The sequence below is a fragment of the Cetorhinus maximus genome, chromosome 13 (assembly GCF_964194155.1).
Source record: "Cetorhinus maximus chromosome 13, sCetMax3.hap1.1, whole genome shotgun sequence".
In the NCBI taxonomy this organism is placed as follows: Eukaryota; Metazoa; Chordata; class Chondrichthyes; order Lamniformes; family Cetorhinidae; genus Cetorhinus; species Cetorhinus maximus.
Window position 1 is genome coordinate 47,616,351 of NC_135891.1, and position 25,881 is coordinate 47,642,231.

General features: G+C 37.7%; 1 protein-coding gene across 3 annotated transcripts in view; it reads left to right on the plus strand.

Annotated features, from left to right (window-relative positions):
• The first annotated feature begins 311 nt into the window (after nt 1-311).
• The window catches only part of znf217 (zinc finger protein 217), a 61,838-nt gene continuing 36,268 nt past the window's right edge, over nt 312-25,881 (plus strand). The window contains exons 1-2 of one of the 3 annotated variants that reach the window (XM_078555365.1): nt 312-406; nt 10,566-10,664. The gene's annotated coding sequence lies outside the window, so the exon portion shown is untranslated. Of the gene's footprint in view, nt 510-10,565; nt 10,665-25,881 lie in introns of all 3 variants that reach the window. The other 2 variants (XM_078555366.1, XM_078555367.1) reach the window with 2 other exon arrangements.

Genomic DNA, 25,881 nt, shown 5'->3' on the forward strand with positions numbered 1-25,881 from the left:
GTGAATAGGCTAGTAACCCTGCCCTTTGCCATTCTTTGCTCACGCATTTTGTAGAGGGCAAAGATTCAAAACAAGTTCCTGTGAAGAGGGGAAAGAAACAAAAAGTTGTGATCTCAGGTTTTGGCTCATGTCATACATCATATTATTTCATGGGGTTGTCTCTCCGAAGCAGGGAGAAATGTGACAGCAGAGAGAGAGAAGCGCGCGCGATGGATTCCTGGTCGCGTGCCGGCGCGGCAGCACGCGCACCCGCTTTCCATCCTTGGAGCGCGTACACGAGCGGCGAGGGGCACGTGACGCCAAAAGGCGAAGGAGGAGGCGGGGCCAGCGCGAGTGCTGGAACATTATCGCGGAATTAAGCCGGCAACTGCACGGAGGCTGCACCTAGAGCCACAGGCAGCGTCAGGTAGGAGGGCAGCGCAAGCGGAGTCAATCAATAATCAGATAGGTTGGAATAAAGAGCTTCAGGGGATGAGTCCAAACACCACAAGAGAGAGAGAGAAAGGCAGGTCAGTCACAGGAAGGGAACTGGGTGTGTGTGTCTATGTGTGTTCTTGTTTTTTTGCACTTGGAGAATACATGGATTTATTTAAACTTGTTTTCGTATCTATTAAAGTGCGGCTTTTTGTTGTTGTAAGCCGCTCTTATTGGAAAGGTCGACCCCGTATTACGAAATGAGCACTTTCATGCAGTTACTGAATGCAAACACATCAATAACAGCTCTGAACAGAGGAAAAAAAAGTCAACGGGAGCTTCGGCTCAGATACAAAAATGATCTGGGATTTCTCTCTCCCCCCACCCCCCCCCCCCCGGGTTTCTATTATATAATAGGTATATAAAACAAATCGAACTTTTTGCGAATAGAGAAAATGAAACATTGGATCTGATCTGGCAGCTTGATTTGGCCGGGTTTGAATGTTATATGGAGAGATAATAAAAGGCAAGAGTTTAAAACGAAGGGAATTTTAATAGTGAACTGCGGCTTGAAGGTCTGAGGAAGGCTTGTTAGTCATTATGAAAGTTCATTGATCGCTGTCAGTTTCTTTTTGTTTCGTTTGGGTTGCGCTTGTGCCCTCAGTGGGCGATGTTTTCTGAGCGATGCAGATTGTATATGGCGATCAATACATCAACCACAAACGAACAACTTTTAATTATAGATTTTTTTTGTTGGGGTGGGGGGTGGATTTAACGGACGTCCCGTTTATTAATTGCTTCCATATCGTATGATAACGATTACTGTAAGATATTCCTCCTTTTTTGGGGGGGGGGGGCAATCAAGATATTTATTGTGTGAAATAAATCAGAATAGCGTCGAACTTTATTTCGCGAAGCAGTTCGATTGAGAAGATTGTCGCTCTTAACACTTTTTTATTCTAATCAGCAACTCCCGGATCACATGGCCCCGGATTGTGTTGACTGTTGGTCGCTTACTTATCTTGTGAAGATCTTTTTTTTTAAAGGAACTTTTAAGTGGCTGGTGTTGAATAGTATCTAAGAATTCGGTTGAAAATCGAAGGTTATTCAGACTTAATCAGCTTGAAGCAGGCAGTGACTTGCTGACTAATACCATGACGGTATGGTTGGGGGTTGTGTTAGGAGAAAAGGTATCAAGCACAATGACATGACAATAGCTGGAATGCCTTCACGCCATGTTTAGACATGTGTGCTGAAAGTCCCTTTTGAACTGTACTGTAATTTTTTCAACGTAATGACTAAAAATGTATAGAGGCATTTTATAGTTTTTTTTCCACAAAGCAGGACTGATGAATGTAACTTATTGCAAAATGCTTATGTTGCAAAAAAAGTCTCTCCATATTTCTTTTGTTGATGCATTCTTGATTCCTTTTTGTAAGAATAGAAACTCTGCTTTGAATCTTGAACTATTGAAAATAACTTTTTTTCGTCAGTTTTATTTAAAGTTCTGTGATCAACTTAACTTTTTTATATGATGTGTTAAATAGATCCCTGTTGAATTGCAACTTTTCTATTCCAATAATGAATTAGACAAAAGTGCCCAAATTTTTTGCAAATAGGAATCATTTAAAAAAAAACACCAAGCACAGTATTCACAGGCTGTCTTAGAATACATCTCACCCAAAAACGAGACTACATTTGTGGATTGAACTAATAATTAGTTACTAATTGAGTGATTGAAACCAGGGCTGCTGGACAAATGTGCACAGGCAAGGAATAAAGCACTTGATCAAGCTTACCTGAATTGAGAGACTAGAAAATTCCCAGAGAAGTTGTAGTTTTATCTTATTTTTTTGCCTTTGTCTCTGCAACCTTGATTGGAACTTCTAGTCTTTTTAACAAAGGTCAGTGGCAGCTAGCTGGCTCTCCTTCAGGGACTGAATGTTTTAAAAAATGTCTCAAGGTTGATTTTTGTGTACTTTTTGAAATTGGCTTATTTAATGTGTTTAATTGAAATGTTTGTTTTAGAAATAGTGGGTCTAGATTTCAATACTGTACTTGATTGCTGACTACACACATGCAGTACACATGAAAGACCTATCAAATTGCTCAGACAGGCCATTCAAGGGTTCTATTTTCAAATTTAACACATTTCTATCTCTAGACAAAACTGGAATGACTTGATGGGCCAGATCGATTTATTTAGTGTTTAAAGTTAGGAAAAATAATGCTGAAGGCTCTTCCAGTGATTTTATAGACCCCAAAAAAGTTGTTTGGTGCTGTTAAAAGGACCTTTGGCTGCTAATGCTTACATAAAGTTTTGCAATCTATGAACTTCAGCTTCTGATCTGCGCCCTTTGTTGCATACCAGTTATTCAAGAGAATAGTGTCAATTTAAAATGTTATTGACAAATAACCAAAAGAACTTAGTAACTAATAATACTGCAAGATATCACCTTAAAAAATATTGGATATGAACAGCTTTAAGGATTTTAAGTAATCGTAATTGTATAGTGAGAAAATATACCAGGAAGTGAAAAACGGCCTTTATCTTGTGGGTTCAGTCATGTGTAACTAAAAATTGGTAAAACCTTTTGTCCCTAAAATGGTAAAGCTTTTCAATTTCCTTTTTTAATGACTTAACATTTCTGAATATCCCCTTTTCGACATATGTGGAGGAAGTTCTTGAACACTTATTTTCTGATGGCCTAATTTTAAAGCAGTGTTATGTACAGAAGGTAACAGGATTTTGTGAGCTAGCATTCACTGAATTGTATCAGTTCTCAACCATATTTCAGGGGAAAGAAACAATGTCAATGCACATAGTCATAATTTCTTTTCTCCCCCCCCATGCTAAACTTGCAGACTTTTTCCAGTATGATTCATTGATCAAGGAAGTGCTGCATTTGTTTATCATGATGTTGAAACTGATATCCTCCACAGGCAGAATAATGATCACAGCAGCACTATGGTTGCAGAAGCTCTGTAAAAGGTTAACCTGAAGCTCATATGCTCAGGAGTTGAAATGTTGGCTGTTTTTGGCAGTTCAGAATAAAATTCAGTTGGCCACTTGTTTTTTTTGTTTTACCATTTATGTTTTGCATTGTTCAAAGCTGTGTATGATGTGATCAGTCCCCATTTTTGTTTAAATGTAATATAGGGCAACTAATCTCTGTGTAAGCTGTAAACAAATGTATAGTAAATATCCAAGTGCCTTGTTTGTTTTTATATTAGCTCCTTTTAAGTTCAGTGTAAATATAAAATCCTGATTTCCTGCTGAGAAGTAGTATTTTACAATCCAAAAGTCAAGGCTTCTAAAATGGACTGAGTCATAAAGCAGGATGCATTTCAGTACGGTAAACAAAGTATGCTTTCTGTGGTGTGGTTTTATACACACTTAACCTGCGCTTTGTTACTGTATCCAAGTACAGTTGATTTTTGTGATGCCTTGTAGCAAATACCCTGATACAGAAATCAGCTTTTCTTGTAGGTAAGACTTGTAAAAGAACAAGGAATGTATGGAATCAATTTTACTGCCTGTTAAAAGTACAGTCCTTTATTTGTATGGGGATGATATACTTACAAAGGGAAAATATTGTGTGCATTCTGGTTGAAGGCTTGATTTGAAAGTGGATACTTTCTGTCAGACATCTTGCTTTTAAAATCTAAAGTTGTTAGATATAAATGTATTATATCAAATTTCTGAAATGCCTGATTTAGTAGGCTATTATTTAGTGGGTTGCTTTGTACAAGTAGAAGTGGTTACTAGGCTAGTGGCTGTTTCCCACCCTTCCTTTCAGAACTGTTTTTGATATACAGGCAGCCTCCTGTGTTGTGCCGTTAAGCTAAAAGCCACATCTGTCCTTCACATTAGGCATGTCAGACTGCCTGTTGGGCTTGTGGATTGTGACCTTGATGGCTTCGTACACTTATTGAAAATTTAGATAAGTCTTTATTGGTAATAGACTGCATTAATGTTTGCATTACGCATACATTCTGTGCTACATAGTTGTTGGGTTTAAGCAGTTCCCTAAATTAGAGACATAAGACGGTTGCCTTTTTAACAGCCCTAGATAATCTTGTTTTGTAGCATTGTGTCCCTTTATAGGAAGTTGGTGGCTGGTTGTGATGTGTTATTGCTTTGTGCTAGTTCACCTTGTACTGTGTGTTCCAGTCGATCTTGCTTTAACAATTTAAAAAAAGTGTCCATTTAGTGTTTTAGCTGCCAGCAGATTGAAACAGCAGCTGATAAATGTACAGTGTGCACAATATGTCTGCAGTGTCAAGCTCGGAAGGTATGGTTGATCACATATTTATGCTTTAGCACTGTAATTTTACGAACAACACGAGGAAATTTATATCACAGACAAGAAGCAGCCCCACCCACCTATTTTATATTAATGAAATGACTGTTGTGCAAACTCCATACAGGTTGAACAAGAAAAGGGGCCCATTAAACTAATGGACTAAAATAACTTTTTCATCTAACATAGTAGAGATTTTATAAAGATGCTAAATCTTGCTATAATGTTTTCCCCCAAAGAACTCTCTATGGGTGATGGAATCTTCTGAAGGTGAAATAGGAGTGTACCAAAACATTTGCAGGTTGCTTATATAAGTGCAGATAAGAGTGTTAATTAATGAGGGTGAGGTTAACTAGTGATTCTCGTAGGGGTCCACATGTTCTATTTTAAGAAAAGGAGTGCTTTATATGTCATGCAGTTCTTAACATGTTAAATAGCGATATTTGATGCTGCTGCCAATAGCTTATTTGGTAAAGCCACTGTATAGTTGAGCCATACAGACCAGAATGGCCTAATCCCAATTCTGGTTGTGGTTTTCAGAATTTTTGTTCAGTCTTTTTTTCTATTAGACACTAGTTTGTGCTGAATTAGTTGATCTCAGCCAAGGTGACAGTAAGGCTGCTTAAATTGGCCTCTTGGGCGAAGGAAGAGAAAATAAACTCAGTTCTATATTTCTGATGCTATCCAATGACCCTTGCTGGAAAATATGCATTTGTGGATGTTAGGTAAGGAACAACTGTGATACTTGAACAATTTGCTCCTGCATTCACCATTCCTCTGTGAACACACCCCAGCAGGAGTTGATGCCTTCAGAGGGGAGAGGGTGGAATGTTGTGGTGGGGGGCGGGGGCAGGCAGGCAATGTAGGCAAGCTGAAATTTCATTTATGCTTCACTCCCATTCTAAACAGTATTCCTAGAAATGGGTGAAATATTTCCAGTAAAACCAGTTCAAACAAAAACTTGAAATCTAAAACCTCTGTACTGCAGTAACTTGCGATGTGGATTTTTAATATAGGTAGTGTGAAGGATAGTGTGCCTAAAAATAAATAGCAAATGCTGTGTAGTGCTGTTGTATTATTTAGGCACCCAATTCATTTTCCTGCTAATTTTTCAAATGTATGAGAGAAGATATCTGTGAAATAGTTTTGATCCATTTTCAGTGTTGTGATATGCAGCGACCATTGTATCTCATCACCCTTTACAAATGATACCACCTTCTCGAGGGCAATTAAGGGTGGGCAGCAAATGTTGGCCTTGCCAGTGATGCTGACATCCCATGAAAGAATTTTTAAAAACTCACCTAATTAACACTATTACTTACCTGTCCTGCAGTCAGTCATGGTAATGTCATTAGTAAACACCAGCAGTCCAGTTTAAAAAAAACTGTACTGATGAGTGAAATCCTATCCCTTTCTGAATTCAGCTATTATATAAATGGTATGTCAATGGACTCCTACGAGCTTATAGTGCAACCCTCATGATCACTGCCTTTTTAAAAAAAAATAGGCACAGTGAAGTTTTGGACAAGCCTTCCATGAGCTGGCACTTGCATGTTTAATAGAACGTATAGACTGCTAAGTAAACAGTGTTCTGGTAAATCAATAGCTCCAATGGTGATCTTGAAATGGCCTTTATTGTATAACATACAAAAGGAAACCAAGATGGTCTTTGTGCATAATTCTGCATCAAACATTTTTTTTTTCTTTTGTGTATTTCCTCTGTTTGAGTACCATCACTGTTCCTTTTATTTTATATAGATATGTGCAGTAAACCTGCAGATGTGACCACAGAGTTGCAGTAAATGTTGTCAGGAGATTTTCTCAAAACAAATCAGCAGTTAAATGCCACTAAACCAGCAAATGCTAAAGTGTTTTTGTACCTTTAGCACTATCTCATCCGTTTGCATCATAAGTGAATAAGACTGACATTGTAGGTTTAGGTACTTAAACTTCCCTTGCTGCCTTGATAGCAACTTCCTCTCCTGTTCTTTGATCTTCAACTTCAGATATTGTCTACTATAACATTTCCTTTCCTTGAGTGTAGCAGCTTGCTCGCTCGGATAGCTTTCTCTTTGCAGCCTCAGTGATATTCAGGAACCATATGCAAAAGCCATAATCCTTTTTTCTATCAGTTGTAAACCTTGATGAGGATAGTATACTGATAGAAATTATGATGCCTAAAGTAAGGTTTTTTACTTAGACAAGTAGTTTCCTGGAAAATGAAAAAAATAATTGGCATAATATGTAGACAACGCTGAAACTATTTTGAACTATTATTTCTCTGAGGCATGCCTATTCTTTTAATAAAAGCTCTGAAGAAGCCAAATGGACTCTAAACGTTAACTCTGTTTCTTTCTCCTCAGATGCTGCCAGACTTGCTGAGTTTTTCCAGCATTTCCTGTTTTCATTTTTTTTTAATTTGGCGGACTTCAAACCTTAGTGTTCCTGCTTATTTTTGTAGATTTAGAACCAACCAAAGTTTCAAGCTTGTTCTACCTTAATGTCTTGGACTTTCTGTCCTGAGGTGTTCTTTTGCTCACTTCTTGTGAAGGCGGGTGCATGAATACTGGCAGACTATTTGTTTATGGCAGGCATTACAGCTAAGCCTGATTTTATATTCTATCCTCTCCTGGCTTTCATATATGTTTAGTTCCAGAAGGACTTGCTAGATCCGAGTTTGGAGTTGTAACCCTGGCTAATCCTTCTCCCTATCCAGCCCAGGGGCACTACGGCTGAGTGTAACATTCCTGCCACACCAGCTGAGACACCAGCATATTGAATGTTGAATCACCTTCTGTCTGACTAAACTCGCTGAGCTAACGTAAATATCATTCCTCATAAAGTTTAGTTGATAGGTGGATAGCATTGAAAAGCATTGTACCTTATAAGACAGTCTTTCTGAATTGTCTCTGTATAGTAATTCAGTCCTTTTGTGTGAGATGAATTTGTGGCAATCTGTGGACATATGTAATTCGTGTCCATTTATCTTGGTTTATTCTGGAATTTTAAAAATAATTATTTTTATGGGATGCCCACCCCTAATAAATTTATGCTGAATGTTCATTTGTTACACAAACAAATATTAAGCTGCTGTGTTCACTATAGTTAATTGCTGTACTTCGCTCAATGCATTCTGGACCAGCACGGATGAAGTGTATGTGTTGTAGGCTCCAAACTACAAATCAGCAGAATTACAAAGTAGTTGGATATTTGACTGTCATAGTTTAATCAATAGATGTTTTTGAAAGGTAAGAAGGTTTAAAAATCAATGCTACTAACATTTTAAATAGTTTTTATAACTTAAGCAGCTATCTCTACATTTTTGCTATGCCTCAAAAGTTGCAACAGTTAGATACAGAGGCAAAAAAAATGATAGTGTTACTTCAAGGTTAAGCTGCTTGAAATCTAAGCTTGGCACTTTAAAATTGCATTTCTTGTAGAAAAGTTTCTCCTGCCTGGAGAAAGCTGACTGGAAAGATATTCATCGGTGAGAGGCTTGTCACAGAGGGTAGATGGTCTGAGATATGTTGCAAGGCTGTAATAACGAGTGTGGACACTGTCTGAACTGCACTAGGCACTCAATCTCAAAGGTCACATTAATGACTTGTGGTGTATGCTGGTACTAGCGTGGAAATGCCAAAGTTTGCTGGTTCATGGGCAGCTGATTCTTTTTATGTTGCTTCTGGTCAGACTTTCATTAGTGTAGCGGACTGCCCTTACATTCATAGTGTGCTGGCTGTAGTATTACAAACAGCTGGCACTGATGTAATGCAAAGGAACTGTGGTCAAACTACTTATGGCCAGGGTATGATTTCATTCCCCTCTTTCTCCCCCAGCGCCCATAGAAACTATTTTATGTCTCTGAGCTACACTAATGCTGTTCAGTTATCCTTGTTAATTGTTAAGTATAATGGAACATGATCCAGTATAACATCTTGTATTCGTAAGCTTTTGCTGTTTCATTTAATAATCTTCAGCTATCTAGAGCATCCTGCTATTGAGAGTTGGGAGTAACCAGACTAGTTGGTTCGTTTACAAGGGTTGGAGAAAGAGAAGGGGAGAGAGAGTTGCTTCACCATTGAAGTAATTATGGCAGTAAAACTAATTGTGATGATTTTACAAGAAAATGGCTGTTCTTGGGCTTTTTATTGTATGGGGTTGAGGGAGGGGTGGGGCGGTGCAGTGCGAAGGAGAACAGAAAAATGGATGAAATTATTTCCTGAGGTGAATGTTGTTTGTGGCACTTGATAAAGGCAACACTGAATTCAACAAGAAACTCCCATAACTGTAATCTTTGCTGTTTGTGTGCTGTCTTCAGTACAAAACAAATGAAATTGCCTAATAATTTGAGGAAAATAACAGCAAAGTGGAAATTCAGGCCTGAAAGAAAAAAAATTTGAATGAAACAACTTTGGGAGTTACATTTCGTAGTGGAATTTTTTTCTTTTAGCTTGGTTTTAAACTGTTTTTGTCTGAATGTCACACTCCTGTGTAAATGTGCATGTGTCTAAATCTATTGTGAAATGTGGTGAAGGTCAGAGTGATTCTGTATAGAAACTGAAAAGGTGAATGTGCATTTAAAAGTTTGCCAATCCAATAAGGGAGTGTCTTTGGCTCACAAGGTGAATGCACCACAAGGTGTGGTACCAAAATATACAAAGATGATCACCAAGTTTGACCCCAGTTCTATGATTTAGTTAGCTGCTCTCTACAACAAAGACACAATAACTTGGCCTCTTGCATTCCTGAGGAGAAGGAAATTTGGCAGGTTTCTCACTCTTGACTGGTGTGGATGTGTGTGTGTGTGTGTGTGTGTGTGTGTGTGTGTGTGTGTGTGTGGACTTGGTTATGATCCTGCCTACAATCTGATGGCTTTCTGATACCTGCTATGAATATAGGCCACAGTGAGATGAAGTTGTGCTAATGGTTTTGCTAATGTTGTGAACTGTGTGTAAAACTAGAAGTTGGCTCCTTCTGGTACATACCAGGCATGATCAAAGTGGAGCACCATTGAGGTTTTTTAATAACTTGGAGAATATTGTAAATGTGGCCACTATAATAAGATAAACAAATTATATATTTGGCGAGGCGATGGCATATTGGTATTGTCACTGGACTGTTATTCCAGAGACCCAGGCTAATGCTCTGGGGACCCAAGTTCAAATCCCACCACGGCAGATGGTGAAATTTGAATTCATTAAAAATCTGGAATTAAAAGTCTGATGACCACAAAACCATTGTAGATTGTCGTTAAAAACCCATCTGGTTCACTAATGTCCTTTTAGGGAAGGAAATCTGCTGTCCTTACCTGGTGTGGCCTAAATGTGACTCCAGAACCACAGCATTCTTAAATGCCCTCTGACCAGGGGCAATTAGTGATGTGCAGGAATTGCTGGCTAGCCACGGTGCCCACATCCCATGAACGAATAATATATTAAAAAAAATTCCCTCAGTTTATTCACTGCCCTCTTGAAGGTGTTGATCTATATTAAGTTGCGATTGCATGGGTGCTATTATATTATGAGAGCATATTAATTTTGTATTTTAACGAAGAGTGCGCATAAGGATTGTGAAGAGCTCTCAAATTTCTGATGAGTTGCCGAAGGCCAATTGAACAACAGTGATTTTTGTTTTCGACTAACATTCAACATTTATTAGTCTTTTGCTGATTTCCTGTTGGTATATTTGACTTTGAATAGATGGAATAGTATTATGTTGCAATGTGTAGTCGGTGCAATGATTCATATGTATATCATGGATGCAAACATTGTGTTAACCTAGATGATGTACTTATTACAGTATATTGCATGAGGGTGTCTAACCAGTCCTCTGTGTTTAATTTATAAGGTAATTGATGCCTGTTTAGGAAACATCATGGACACACAGCTGAAGTTAACTTATCCCTGAATGCTTACGGAAGTTGAATAGAGTCCAGAATTTAAATCGGTGAGCCTGATTATGCAAGGTTAAAAAAGCAATTCAAAAGTACTATTTTCTCTCCTGTGGTTGTTTTTGTTTTTAGTGAATTAAAGCTCACCTCGTCTGTATATCTGCATTCATGACACCTTTGGTTTGATTTGCAAGGAAGTGCACTTGAAGTACAGGAAGGAATTAATTTTATTTCTTCCTTTCTCCCATCACCCACATCCCAAATAATTTGAGGCATGCAGACGCGTAACAGTTACATCTGACTCTTGAGCTTTGATTTTGGTAAAGGGGTTGATCTGAAAGACTAGACATCATTGTGTTGGCCAACTACAGAAGATATAACTCACATTCTTTGGTGCAATTGATTTTGAAATTGTCCAATATTTTTCAATCTGTCGGCAGTTGCAGTTGTACTTGCTGAGGCTCTCCAGCATGCAGCACCATGTGTTTCTGGCTCCTTTCCGTAGCTTGCCAACTTTTGGATGTTGATGAAGCCAGTGACATGAGAGTGAGGGGGGTTCTGGAGGGTTATGGCCTCAGCAAAATGTATGCCTCAGGGTTACTCGCAGAATGTGATGCTTTTGTAAATTCGAGCCTTTGACAGCTGAAGAGTCAGCAGGAAGAATGGATACATTGCTTAGAGATTTCTAGTATGTTAAGATTTCAGATATACTGTTACACGGTGTACCAGCAGAAGTGACTTCGATGTACTTCACACTTTCTTAGGAAACTGCAATACCAGGAAGTTTGAAGCCTGAATGCTCAAATCAATATGCAGCGTATCTTTCTGAAGACGGAGACATTCTTACAACTTGGCTAAATAAGTCAGTCCTCAGTTATTTTTATTACTTTCGATTTTTTTAGGATGATCACTGGGGGTTCCTAATGGGCTTTGATTTGACAACCGAAAAGAATATGCAGTATTTTCAATGTCCGTGTATAGAAACCAATTGATCTTACACCTCAAAACCTTTGTACCCCATAATTTTGGTGGTGTATCTGAGATGAAGCGTAGCTGACGACTCCCTAGTACATGTAGCTCCTTTTTTTGATTGGGACACTTGATTTGTAGTAGGTGCTCTCCAATTAAGTTTGGGCTAGCTCTTTTTGCAGTCTAGCTAGAGGATGGCCTGATGCTAATGGCCGCTGTGACCAAAATTTCAGGAACAGACGGAAGATCATGTGACTTAAAGCCACCTCTTTTCTTGGTAGAAGCACAATCTTTTTATTCTCATGCAGGCAAGGCTTGCATTGCCGATTTCTAGTTTCTTGAGAGGGTAGTGAACTAAATGACTCGCTAGGTCACTTTGGCGCAAAGTTGCATGTCAACCATAGATAAAAGCAAAATACTGCAGATGCTGGAAATCTGAAACAGAAACAAAATGCTGGAAAAACTCAGCAGGTCTGACAGCATAGACTTTCACAGAGTGCTTACCCTTGTTCTGCTATTATCACATTCTGCTTTCTTATCTTTATGCCACTATAGCACCTTTTTTAGCCCTTAACACTACCATTAATACTCCCTTTGTCCTTTTGTTCATGACATCTTTGTCAATCTCTCCTTTGCCCCCACCTATCACTGGCCTTCTATCCAGCTTCACCTGCTCCACCCCCCTTAAACAGTATAAATTTCATCACATTTCTACTTCTCTTCAGCTTTGAAGAAGGGTCATACGGACTCGATGTTAACTCTGTTTCTCTCTCTTCAGATGCTGCTAGACCTGCTGAGTTTATCCAGCATTTTCTGTTTTTGTTGCATGTCAACCATGTTCCTCTGGGACTAGAGTCACGTATAGGCCAGACTGGATAAGGCCAGCAGATTTCCTTCTCAAAGGGCATTAATTAACTAGTTGAATTTTTACAGCAAACCAATAGCCACATGGTCACTTTTTTTGATATCAATTTTATTTCCAGTTTTTATTAAAATTTTCACTTCATTATGAAATTTGACTCTAGGTTATTAGTCCAGGCTTGACTTGAAAAACTTAGAGCTTCCAGAACCGCGTGTGAGCAGAAAACAAATATAAATGCTCTACCTCTGTAGCCCAACGTTTCAAGTTCTCAAAACCTTAGGAGTGGGATAGTACTAAAATAATTGGACGCAAGCTGTTCTTGAATTTATGGCTTTTGTGCTTCACGTTTAGAGTTGATTTTACACTCTATCCTGCCTTTTTTGCCAATGTCTTCTGTTCATACTATATATTTGTGTTGAAGTTTTTAAAAAAAGTTAGTTCCCTGATGGCTCACGTTGAGTGCGTCGTCTGTTATAGTATTGAATTATATAGCTTCAGTATTAGGTTAGTTAATCTTAGTTGGGGCTCCCTTGTAAAACTCCGATTTGGCTGCTGCATGAAGGGATGAGAGAGACTGGGCAGCATTTCCGCATGTGATTTGTTAGCTAGTGACTTCTTTTGTATAAGAGTGTGGTGAATCTGGGATTGAACTATGCCATTAAAAATGTTTTAAAAGCCAAGTAACCTGTTAATGGTCATTGTCAGGGTGGAAACTCTTAACTTTTCTTTCCATCAGATATTGATACTGAACACACAGGTTATTATTAGTCCCTTATTGCATCTTACTTAGTCATTTGGAAAAACTAGCTCAGCAACCAGGTGAGTAATAAACATTTTTTTTTACAGAAAGTAGTGATAAATAAGTGGTGAGAAAAGAATGTATGATAAAGGGCAAGGGAAATCAAATTTAAAAACTCTACTCATAAAAGCAAAAAACTGCGGATGCTGGAAATCCAAAACAAAAATAAAAATACCTGGAAAAACTCAGCAGCATCTGCGGAGAGGAACACAGTTAACGTTTCGAGTCCGTATGGCTCTTCAACAGAACTAAGTAAAAATAGAAGAGAGGTGAAATATAAGCTGGTTTAAGGGGGGAGGGGTGGGACAAGTAGACCACCTTCAACACCTCTTTGTCCTTTTGTCTATGACATCTTTTGGCTATCTCTACCTATCACTGGCCCTCTATCCAGCGCTACTGTGTTCCTCTCCGCAGATGCTGCCAGACCTGCTGAGTTTTTCCAGGTATTTTTATTTTTGTTTTAAAAACTCTCCTGTTTTAATCCACTAAAATTGGCTCAATGCTTTTAGTTTCATGTGCAGTAAACTCTGGATAATTTGAAGTCACTTGTTAAAAGATTTAATTGATCCAATAATTTATGTTGGAAATTGAATTTGACATTAATTCAAATTATTTTTTTAAAGATTAGATTTATTTAGCGGAGAACTGTTCTTTATTGCATCTAGGATAATTGGGTGCCTTGAATCCTTCAGGATATAATCATTTTGAGCTTGGATATTATGCTTTTAAAATACCAGTAACCAGTTTACCATTTCTGTTAAACTAGTGAACAAAGGAGTTTTGAGGCAGCTGCAGTAAGCATCTGTAAAATGATATTGCATGGTACAATCTTTACACTTTTGAAGCTAAATTTTGAAATTGTAGCTGGATTTTCGAATTTAACTTGTTTTCAGTAAGAAAATGTAATATCACACCACTTAGTTATAACAACCCTAAATTTACTGGTAGGTAGTTGTATAAGACTTATTCACTTAAGTTACATAAAATGGGGCACTCATTTAGTAAATTTTAGGTTTATGACCTAATTTTTGCATTGCTATTTAACCCTCCTACAATTTGCATTTTTATACTGCTCAAAATCAGCCTGGATTTGAGGATTTCCTTATGAAGCAAGTAAGCTACATTTGAGCTGCCTGGCTATCTACCCCCACTCAGTCTTCCATTTTTGATGGGAACCCCTGACTTGTGCTGCTTGAGTTTTCAAACACCAGCCATAGTGTACAGTGAACTATTACTGCATGTGTAGGAGCATCCTTCATGTACTTCTACATCTGTTAGAGGAGCACCATGCAGCATGCTGACTTTGCATTGTGTGCTATCCTTTTTAAAAAATGACTGTAGATGAAGGAGCGGCATTGTTTATGTGCTGTTTAGTCCAGAGTTCATTTGGCAAGAGGTGTTCTGACTTGTTGTGCAGGCAGGTGCAATAGAGCTCAAGTCAGCCAGCCAGAGGGTTTGAGCTGAATAAGGTCTGCTACCGTTGATGCAGTTTCTTAATTTGTCTAAAATTGTTTGTTCTTGTAATAAATTAGTAAGTGAGCAGTAGGTTACACATCTTTGTAGCTCTATTGTACACTTCTCTCTTAGCCCATGTTCAAAGCCCTGTGGAATGTTAGATGAACATCTTTAAAAAAGAAACTAGTTGGCATATTTACAACCCAAGTTAATTGGTCATATGATTTTTATCACTCTGCACCAATTTAGCAGTAACAGCACTGTGTACATTGGAAGAATCTTTTGCTCAATGCCAGTGGTTATTTATGGGAGCCAACTTGTTCAATATTGTCATATTCTTGTCACATTGCTTATGCAATTTTTTTAAAACTAAATTTTCACAAAGATAGTTAAGATCTAGTCTATTCATCACTTAGTGCCACATTTAAGTATTGTGTCCTTTTTACGTTGCTAGAAAATATATCCAGAGACGCAGCCCCAGTTACCAACTGCCATAAAACAATTCTGTTTGTTTTTTTGTACAAAGTGTGTGATAGTCTTAGCTTGGGTGGGGAGGAAGGGAGAGAACTATCATGCTTTGGCTATGTTTAAAATAATCATTTCAAGGTGTTCTGTTGTTTGCTTAATGGTTATTGCTGGCATTGTCTAAAGTTTCACTCTAAAATGCTTGCCAAATGGGGAAATTGAAGATTCCAGTAGGAAATAAGTTTCTTGGGGTTGAACTGGTTATGTCTACTTCAATAAACGAGTTTTTTTTTAAGTTGCTTTTTATATTAGTATTCTAATTCAGATTCCTGGAAATGGTGTCAATAAACTGCCTCTGGCGATTATATTGCTGGATCCAAGCCTCTATTCTGGGGTAAATTTTCAGGCTTAGGCTAGTTTTGCTGATCTGAGATTGGCAGCAGAATAAGAAGTCTGGATTTAGCCTGGGAGCTGGCTCACAGAGATGGTAGTTTACCAGATTTTGAATTAATGTTGGACAAATATAAAATCAGTTTGTCAATTTGAACTCAATTGCTTTTTTCAAATGAAGTGAAAATGATATTATAGCTGTGATCTCTAAACCCCTAGGATTGCACTTTTGGCAATATTTCAAAACTGTATGCAGATATGCAAGACTAATTTAAACAGATGCATCAATGGCCCCCAAGAGTCATTGTGGTGCTTCTGCCTTTGTTACCATTATTTGGGAAGCACTAACAGAGTTCCTTTTAAATAAAATATAAAAAGGTTTCAGTTCCACAACAGTTCTAGAAATAACTATTTCAGTTTGTTTTTATTATAAATTAACAAAGTGCTTGTCAGTCATTTTCATCTTGTATACCTCATTTTTGTTTTGATGAAAATGCTGACCCAGCATATGCGTTTTCCTTTTATTGATCCTGCACTTCGTTCACTACCTTATATTGTTCCTTCCTTATTCTGTATTTGCTTTTTTTTTTGTGCACAGAGCCATCTTGCTCTCCTGCTGAACAAAAAGCTCTTGTTGGTCCAGAGCTATGCATAGCTTTCCCATTGCATTACTCTCCACCTGAAAATTCTGGCCTGTGACTCATAATGTGCAGCCATTGTAAGCAAGACCAAATGATGTGACGCCCCTTTTTATTCTATTTGTTCACTCCAGCTGCCAGTCATCTAGGACCACTTCATAACTCTCTTGTGTATCTAATATTCAAATGCTCATGTAATGCAATGAAGTGTTTGTTTATCATGCAACTAACCAAGGAACTTGGAGATTTTACAAGTACTCAGGTAAAATATCTACTGTGTTCATTATAGTGACCCCTTGTGATAAAACAAATATATAAACAGTGCAGATATTTCCTGTTCCAGAACAAAATAGAATTCCCTACAGAATCAGAAAATTGATAACACACGGTAAAGTAGAATCCATGTCAAGAATGGGCAAGTTCATGTTTCATGTGTGGACCCTTCAGTTCTGTTGAAGAATCCACATAAGAAAGGTTACTTTGTCTGTTTTTCTCCACAGATATGCATTGGGTCTAACACATACTTTGTTAAACATGTTGAGGTTTTAAAATCAGTGAGAAGGGGAAGTGATACAGAGAAACTGTGAAATAAATTTGTACTGTACAACAGTACAATTATATGCAAAAAAATCTATTTTTCAGGTCATTCTGTCAAGCTATGCATTTAGTTGGAGCAGTGGGCTGCTGAAATGATGCAACTTTCCCTGAATTATATTTTTCAAATAATTTCAAAAATGCAATTTTTAAAAAAAACAAAACCTTTTGAGTTTTGGCATCTTAATGGATTCACTGAGAAAATCTTTTTAAGACGTTATTAGTACAAACAATTTGCATGAAAGTTTTAATTTCTAACCACTTCCTCTAACGTCACCACACCCCTTTGTTCATGTTTCATTCTGGTCCTTTTTAATAATTTGTAATTCAAGGAATAAGAGATTCATAGCTTCCCTCCATTCGGTAATGTTCACTAGTAATATAAGGCGGATGGTTTTGAGTGAACCGTAGATGTTCAACTCGAGTACAGCTTTAAACTGAGATTTTTTCCATTTTAATAAAATAGCTCTTTAAACTACTGGTAAAGCTTGGACTATTTACATTGCAGCTGCTAGTTGTAAAAATGAAAAGCTGATTTTTGTGTTGGTCTGCTAATGTCACTGGTCTCTGGTGCATGAGTGTCTCACATCTGGTAGCGACCTCAGTGTAAACTTCCTGGGTTTCTAAGGCTGCCAGGAGAACCTGTTTTTCTTTATATTAAAAAGCGGATCCTGTTGGTGGCAGTCCTTATGAATCCAGCAACTTTTGGGTGGTTGTTCATTTGCGTAAGCGCTGAGCCTTGGGAACAAACAGTGCCAGGATTTCACTAAATAATACTGAACCAGCCAAAGGCTGAATAAAAGCTAATAAAGATTAATTGAGGATTTGAGGCTCAGCACATTGAATTTTCTAAGGGAAAATTGGTCTTGTGTTTTCCTTTCCATAAAAAGTAGGACCTTGGGGTGCAAGACAACTGGAATAATGATGAACTATTTTAGAAAAATGCTGATACAAATATAATGGTATCTTCTGGGCTATAAACAGGTATGATTCAATGATTGTTGAAACTGGTTAAAGTCTTGCCTGCATTTTTTCCAAGTGGGACCATTTTTGCCAGATGATAATGAGACCAGTCAATCTGATTTTAAATTTATTTACAGAGCACTTTTTTTTTGTTAGAATCCTACACAAAATTCTCCCATGGCATCAATAATTTATAAGACGGTTAGATCCACAACTTTGAGTGCACAGTTGAGTTTTTTTTTAAATTCTCGGGTGTCCCTTGTGAAGTGAACACACATACAAATAGGATGCCAACTCCATCCAGAAATTCTGGACTGATGTTGATAGCTTCGCACCTGTTGTTCAGGTTGCACTAGGGTAGGGCACGATGGCCTGTATATAGCGTTTGTGTATCTCTTAACAATCTAGTTTAAGGATCATTAGGCTAGAATTTTTAAGCATCAAATTGCCAGTTAACAGGCTGCCTCTTTAAACTATACATTCTTGTATTTTTGTAGATTTTAATGAAACAAAGTAAATGTTACAGTTCAGCTTGTTAATCAGCAATGTACATTTTTAAACAGTTATTTTTGTGAAACTTTGGGCAAAGTGGACTAGTAATGCAAGAATATTGAATAAGATATTGTTTTGCAATGAATAAAATATCGCAACCACCATCTGAGCAACTTACACCAGTGCCTTGTACTTTCAGAGTAACAAGTATTTGTGGAGTAGGGTACACTGACAGTATACAGCTCACCACCAACTTCTTGAGGGAAATTTGGGATAGCAATAATGCCCACGTCCCATGAATAATTAAAAAGCATAAAATTGATGTTTTCCTCCTTTTGTATCACTAGGATGTCACTCATTTGAAGTAACAGGGTATTGTGGGTTATATTTGAAATGTAAAGCTGGCTTTTTTCCCGTCTTTTCTATCCCTCCTTCCTCCTCACTGCCACCCTCCCCCACAACAATCCCCCCTCTGTGCCCCATCAGCTTGTAATTTAGAATAATCTTTATGGAGGAAATCATGTTGCTGTAGGCAGAGTGGCTGTTCCATGAAAATAGTTGCTGATGTTGCCCATAGGGATTTTTCTGGTATGCTTGACATGGCCCATTGACTGCTGCATTGCAAATGTCACAGTGGTATAAAATTTAGTATCTTGTGCATTTATAATTGTACATTATATGATGTCAGCAGCTTATTCAAAATTGGTGTGAAGATAACATCAGTAGAATATTTTAGAATTTTATTGCTGCAATATTTGCACTCTACCACTTGAGGGAGTGCCAATGATATCACTTGTTTTGATGGGAGCTGTTGGTGTAAACCATGGTTTTCCAACAGAATTGAAGGAACCTGTGTAGTGTTTCAAACTCTTATTATGTCGACGGTTGTTTCTTAGATGGATATAAGCCAGAATAACCTGAATTCATAGAACATATTTATAGTATACTCCTATCCAGTATCATTCTTGTCTGATAACTCTTTTGAAGTTTTTAGTACAAAAACTAGTTTTGATTGCAAACAGATTGAATGGGCTTTCATACAAATGTTTGACCGTAGCACTGAAAAAAAAAATCATTTGTTAACCTGCATTACTAGACAAGTTGCCATCTAAATATCTATTTTGCGAATAATGAATGCCTAAATTGGATTCTTTTTGGGGCTTCATGGGGTGCATTGACCCGCGTGGACCTTTTTGAGGCCTTCAAATCCACATTTCTATTTAATTTCCATTTGACTCAATTGCAGATGCTCCCAGATTTCTTGTGTTATTTACCTTCCAGTGAGGAAGATGTTTTTAAAAACATCTTTCCAAACCTGTGTTGGAGTGCTGTTTCTATATATGGGTGATTGTGTAATTAGATATGTGTGCTTTTGTATATGTTGAATAATTCACTTTCAGTCTATTGTTCTCTGTATATCATCTGTGTACAGTATTTCTGTCAGGCACCATTCCAGCTGTTTTCTTCCTGCAGTTCCAATACTTGTGATGAAAGAGAATGAACTCTAATGAATGCCACAATGTACAAACCATATCCTGGGAAGCAAGTTGCAGAGGCTGATGGCCTGCTAAAAATGTTGTAGGACTGCCCTCTTTTATAGTATAATGACATTTGTCTACTATGATTAAACAAAAGCATTAGCATATAATTTAGAGTACTGCATAAGAAGTTTTTAATTAAATCTTTGACAGTGTTTATAGATTGGAGCCAAAGTACACTGTTTTGAGATGTGAAGTAACATGAAAGAGGAAGATTTGTTGTAGCTGTTGTTGTTGAATTCAGTTCCAAGACCAAGAAGGAAGTAAATTTACAGCAGGAATGTAAAATGCTAAAGCTGAGCCATTGATATTAAATAAATAACTCAACTAGGAAACAGAGAAGCGGGCCTGACAGTATTGGGTGGCATTGGGTTAATGTAGTAAGTGATTTTTGGATTTTTTTTGTTTCTGGTTTTAATATTACTCCTTTACAAAACTTTGCAAACTGCCTGATATCAGAGGCTCAGTTTGGAGTAAATTTTAATGAAACAGCATGCAAGCTATAAACTCTCTGATAATTAAATCACTGTCTATTCAACAAACTTGTCTCTGGTGCCCCTGTAATGGCTTAGTGAGTTTATTCAGTTACTGGCTGAACCATACAGTTGAGGAAAGTACCAGCTTTGACCCCCACCCACTCATTGCTGCAGCTGGGATCAGCTAACTGGCCTTGCAGTGCTATTCCCACATCCTGTGCTAGGGAAGAGAAAAGCATCTGAAGTTCCCACTGTCTATCTGGGGACCCCTGATGAGGAGTGACTGCATTAGATAAGGACAGAATCCCGGTTCACTGTAATGCTCCCTATGTCATGGATGTTAATATATGAATAATGGCTACTTGGGTCTTCATGATACCTCAGTCTATGAAACAGGAGGGAGAAAATTGGAGTGTAAGCTAATTTTGATAGTCTACCCTGGATGATGTGCAAATAAGCTTCCATTAAATATCTTGTTTTTCACTCATAATCATTTTAATAAGGGGTATGGGAGAATAATGTAAATCCCTTTCCTTTTTGCATTGACGTGAGAGCGGTAAAGTTGGACCAAAAAAGTCCAACTCAATCTGTGGGAAAATGCAGTCTCCATAAATTACTGTAAATTGACTCAACTGCAGCCATGTTATTGAACATTATAAATAGATGCTTTTGCAGCAATGGAAAGAGGAACAGAATCCAAGTTTGGCTTTCATATTGTGAAAGAGCTGAACACAGGCAAATATTGTGAAGTGCACCTTTATGCCATGAGTTTAATACGTTACTTTAGTTTAGTCTTATAAACTCGGAGCTTTGGGTCCTCTTTGTAATTATTGAGCCTCCCACAGTCATGCTGGCAAGTACTTGTATTTTAGTCAGTTTGAACCATTCACAGTTGCAATATTTGTGTGTTGGTAATGTAACTAGTCTTACTGTTAATTGCCTCTGGTGCTATTGTTCCCAGTTACTAGAATGTTAATTTCCTCAATTTGAGATTCTGTTTTAAACTGATTTCGTTAGATAAGACAATTAGCACTTCATTTAGATTGTCCAATCAGTATTAATTGTAATCTATAATTGAAAATGGATGTCTTTTTGTTTGCAAATTACCATATTTACAGTAGGAATTACTTGATAGCTGTTCATACAGTAGGGCTACTGGTAAAGCTATTTCATTTTATTTGTTATTTTTCCACTGTGGTTAAATGTAAAAAAAATCTATACCATGTACTGGTTAATGGTGGTAGTGCAATTCTTCTTCTCAGGCAGTCCCTCAGAATTGAGGATGATTTGCTATCAGTCTGATTTGATGGGTTCTGAGATGGCTGATAAGTCCAATCCATGTTCTGTGGAGTCAGCCACATCTTGAAGGTTTGGGCAGATGAGGAGTTTGGGGGGGTTTGTGTACTCTGTGATGACTTTATTTCACCTTTTTGCATGCTCCTGATGAAGTCTTTCTGTATTTGGTGCCTTCCTGAGTGAACCTTCTCCATTTTGGTCGGTCACGGGCCAGGGACTCCCATGAGTCAGCGGGGATGTTTTGACTTCTTCAGAGATGTTTTGAGGACATCCCTAAAGCTTCCACTGTCCTCCTAGGAGTCTCCAGCTGCAACAGTTCCAAATAGAACAGTTGCTTTGGGAATCTGATGTCAGGCATACGAATGACATATCCTGCCCAGTGAAGCTAGTTTTTGAGTTATTAGTGCCTCAATGCTGGGCATGTTGGCTTGGGATTAGTGCAATTACTATACAGTTCAGTCACTGCTGTGTGAACATATAATGGTGAATGAGGGCATGCTCAACCTAAGTAACATCCCTTAGTTTTCAGGTTTAATGATTAACTCGTTCCATGCAATTTCCTGAAATCTTGCCATTTGGTTTCTGTGCACCTCTTTCAGTTTTACATGTAGTTAGCAGCTGGTGTGAGCCGTAGCTTTTTTTATTTTCCTCTTTCTAAATCATTGTAAGTTTCTGTGTATAACTAGTAAAAAAAGAAAAAGGTAATTAATTTTAAAAAAAGCATCTGGGGCCATCAGCAGACAGATATATTCTTGGTAGTTTAACATTTTTCTGTTTTGTTTTTCTGCTTTTAACTTCAGTTTTAATCCTGTGAATTATTTTGAACCTGGATTATTCTTTTAAAGCATTCCAAATGGAGGTTTTGGGGTATGGGGGGGATTGGTGGAATCTCCTTCCCCATCCCCCAATATTTAATGAAATTCTTGTGTACTCTATTGCATGGACATTGATATACACATGTTCAATCTGTGTAGGGTTTACTGTATTTCCTATGATTTTTTTTTTAAAAGACCTGGCCTGGCAGCCATTAAATGTGCCGTTTATCTGACAACTCTGCACATAACAGAAATGAGGAAATAAATTTAATTATATAGGGTATTTAATTCTGTATACTGTAACAGTATGGCCCAGCAGAAATTACAAACTAGCCAAAGGCATGGCTGTGGTGATGCTCTTTTGGCCACGTTGCAAATTCACCATGAAATAGAAGCAAATATATTTCAAGTGCATTATCACTTAATCATTTACCACCGTTCAGTGTGAGACTTTTGTAGTCTCTCTTTCACAAAAGTTTGCAATTCTGGTTGAGAGATCAGAAGACCAACAGGGATATCTGTTGTTTGTTTTTCTATATCAATCAAAAATGCGATTAACCACATCTGGATTCCCAACTAGCCACATGTGAACAATATTCAACTAAGGGCAAGGATTTTTTCAAACTGGATACTTGTCAAGCATGTTTATTGTACTATTTATAATGTAAGCCAGAGTGTGTTAACCGTGCGTTTATATTTCTGTTAAAGTGATACAGCAGCAGTTAATACAATGCAGTGCTTCCCATCTATAGTCATTGTGCACGTTGATTCTCTTATGCGAGAGGTTGTTACAGGAAGTGTGGTCAATACTTCTTCCCCTGACAAATTTGTGATTGCAGTGTTGAATTTGGTATTGTTCTCATTACAAAAGTAATGGTTTGTACTGGAGGTTTTATTTTAAGGAAGCAATGTCCTCTGTAGATTTTCCAACTGACAGTATGACATGTGGATACTTCATTTCAGGTTTTTCGTTTTCTCATGTAGGTTTTAGAGGGGTCTGGGGGGGGAACAAAAAATCTGTTTTAATATATATCACAGATGAATATTATTGATCTGGAAATTCCTAAACAAAACTAAACTCTGCTTGCCCAGATGTTAGAATGGGGGCTTCAGGATGGTTCTTTAGCTGCTTTTAAATTGACCTTGGAGATGTACCAGCAGCATTGCTCCTCGACATGTTGGATTTTTAACAACCAGTTACAACTGTGGCCTAAGCTTGACTGATTTATAAATCGTACTTGTCAAGAAAATTTGCTTACTGGGCCTTCCTGGGTGGATCTGTTAATTTTACCTGGAGGCTATCTCCAGCAATGCGGGTCTCTCACATTTGGGGGAATTGGTGATTCTAATCTTTTACTTGGCACAAAAGCAGCATTAAAGCCCCTAATGTTCAGGTTTTGTCACCTTGTGTTGGCCAGATTATACTGGAATTGTAGATCATCAAATTGCATGTGTGTATGTCATGATATTGCGTTTTAATTGTATGACAGTGGTTAAAGATTTGGAGGAAGCCAAAACATCCTTTGTAAGGTATATTGTTGGCATTAATACAAGTAATAATGATACATCACAAGCCAAAATATTGCAGTTTAGGGCATTGCGTTAATTTCTTTTAAAGAAAGACATGCATTTATATAGCGCTTTTTATGACCACCAGACATCTCAAAAGTGCTTTACAGCCAGTGGAGTACTTTTGAAGTGTAGTCACATAAACTCAAACTGTCACTGCAAGGCATCCAAAAGGAGAGAACATTGATGCTTCTGATTATGATGTAGTTGCCAATTTATGTAAAAACAGTACCAAAACATAAGAGCAAAATACTCCGGATGCTGGAAAACTGAAATAAAAAGAGAAACTGTTAGAAATACTCAGCAGGTCAGACAATTATCTGTGGTGAGCAATACAGAGTTAACATTACACTTTGATGAAAGGACATCAACCTGAAACGTTAATTCTTATTTCTCTGCAGATGCTGCCTGACTTGAGTATTTTCAGCATTTTGTGTTTTTATATCAAAATACCAATTCCTATCACTAGACAGATAGCAAATGTAGAATCAATTGCAATAAAAGATTGGAAGTGGGTTTAAGTCATCCATTGATATAATGTTAGAATTGTTTTTGTAAAAATGAGTATTTCTGAAAACCATACATGGCACATGTGATTATTTTTTAGTGTTTGGGAAAGCTTGCTCAGTGTCAGTATTAGCAATGGTGTGGAATAGTATTGTACAGGTAGGATTGCTTAGCACACAACCCATAGCTCTTATTTAGTATTCTGGTGGAATTGGGTGGATGTGGTTTTTTTTTAGCCAGATACTAAATACACAACTCTACAGAAGAACAGTGGCTTATTTTGAAACTTTAAGTACAGCACCAGTATGTTGCAACAAAATAATAATGGGCTGTGTAGTAGACTTGGCACAACTACAAGTACCACCTGCTGTACAAAGCACTTTGTGTGCAGCTAGGTTCCAACAGTACCAGCATAAATGAATCTATGATGTGTCATTAAGGAAATACTACAGTCAGCTCTCTCTCTTGTTCCCCCTGCCCCCCATCACCCCAGCTTCACTCCACAGTAGTCATGTATTTCCACTGCAGATTAGTACCCTGACCTGATTTGAAAATGAGCGTGTTTGCTCTGCTCGAGTTTCCATCAGGGACCTGTAGTGTTGTATGTGTAACACTTGAAGCTTCAGTCTGCAGCACAGAAAATACCCCCAACCAAGACTCCTTGGGGCCATGAAGGTTGTGGTCTTTTGCAGTATGTAGGCAACAAAGATCTCACACCTCATCTCTTATTTTTGAAAGTGTCCTAATGAATGCAAGATGAAAAGCTTCAACATGTCTTTTCTTTCTCAGCAATATTTTAAAAATGTTAATTGTACATGTGGACAGAATTGTAGTAACCTATCTTTGTGGGTTATTTGCCCAAATTGAATTACCTTAAAAACATAACCATGCATGGAGATTCAAATTAGGGACTCATCCTGTTTCTGTATTTTTCTTTAATTACTATTGTACACCAACAGAAAAGTACTAGTAAAATGGGATTAAAATTTAGGAAAATTTGGTAGGAAAAGAGTTTTTTTTAACAGCGAGACTAACGTTTACAACAGTAGTTATAAAATGGCTTCTGCAATGTTAACACACTTCCTTTGGTTAAATGCCATTATCTCGGGGAGGGCAGAGAGAATTGCAGAATGTCTAATATTCACAGGCAATCTCCATTCATAAGCTGAAGACCACTTATTTGTAAATGTTTTGCGTTTCAGATTTTGTTTTTTAAACCTCACCTTTTTTCCCTTTGATTTTGATCCCACTTTCTGTTCACACCAGCAGGAGAGGCCTGTCCTTTTTAATAATCAGACGTGGTTATGGTCAGGTTACAAAATTTCTGACCAACGCATGCTGGAGGAGGTTTTTAAAAAAAACAACTTGTGTTTATATAAGGCCTTTCATGACTACCGGTCATCCCAAAGTGCTTTACAGCCAATGAAGTACTTTGAAATGTAGTC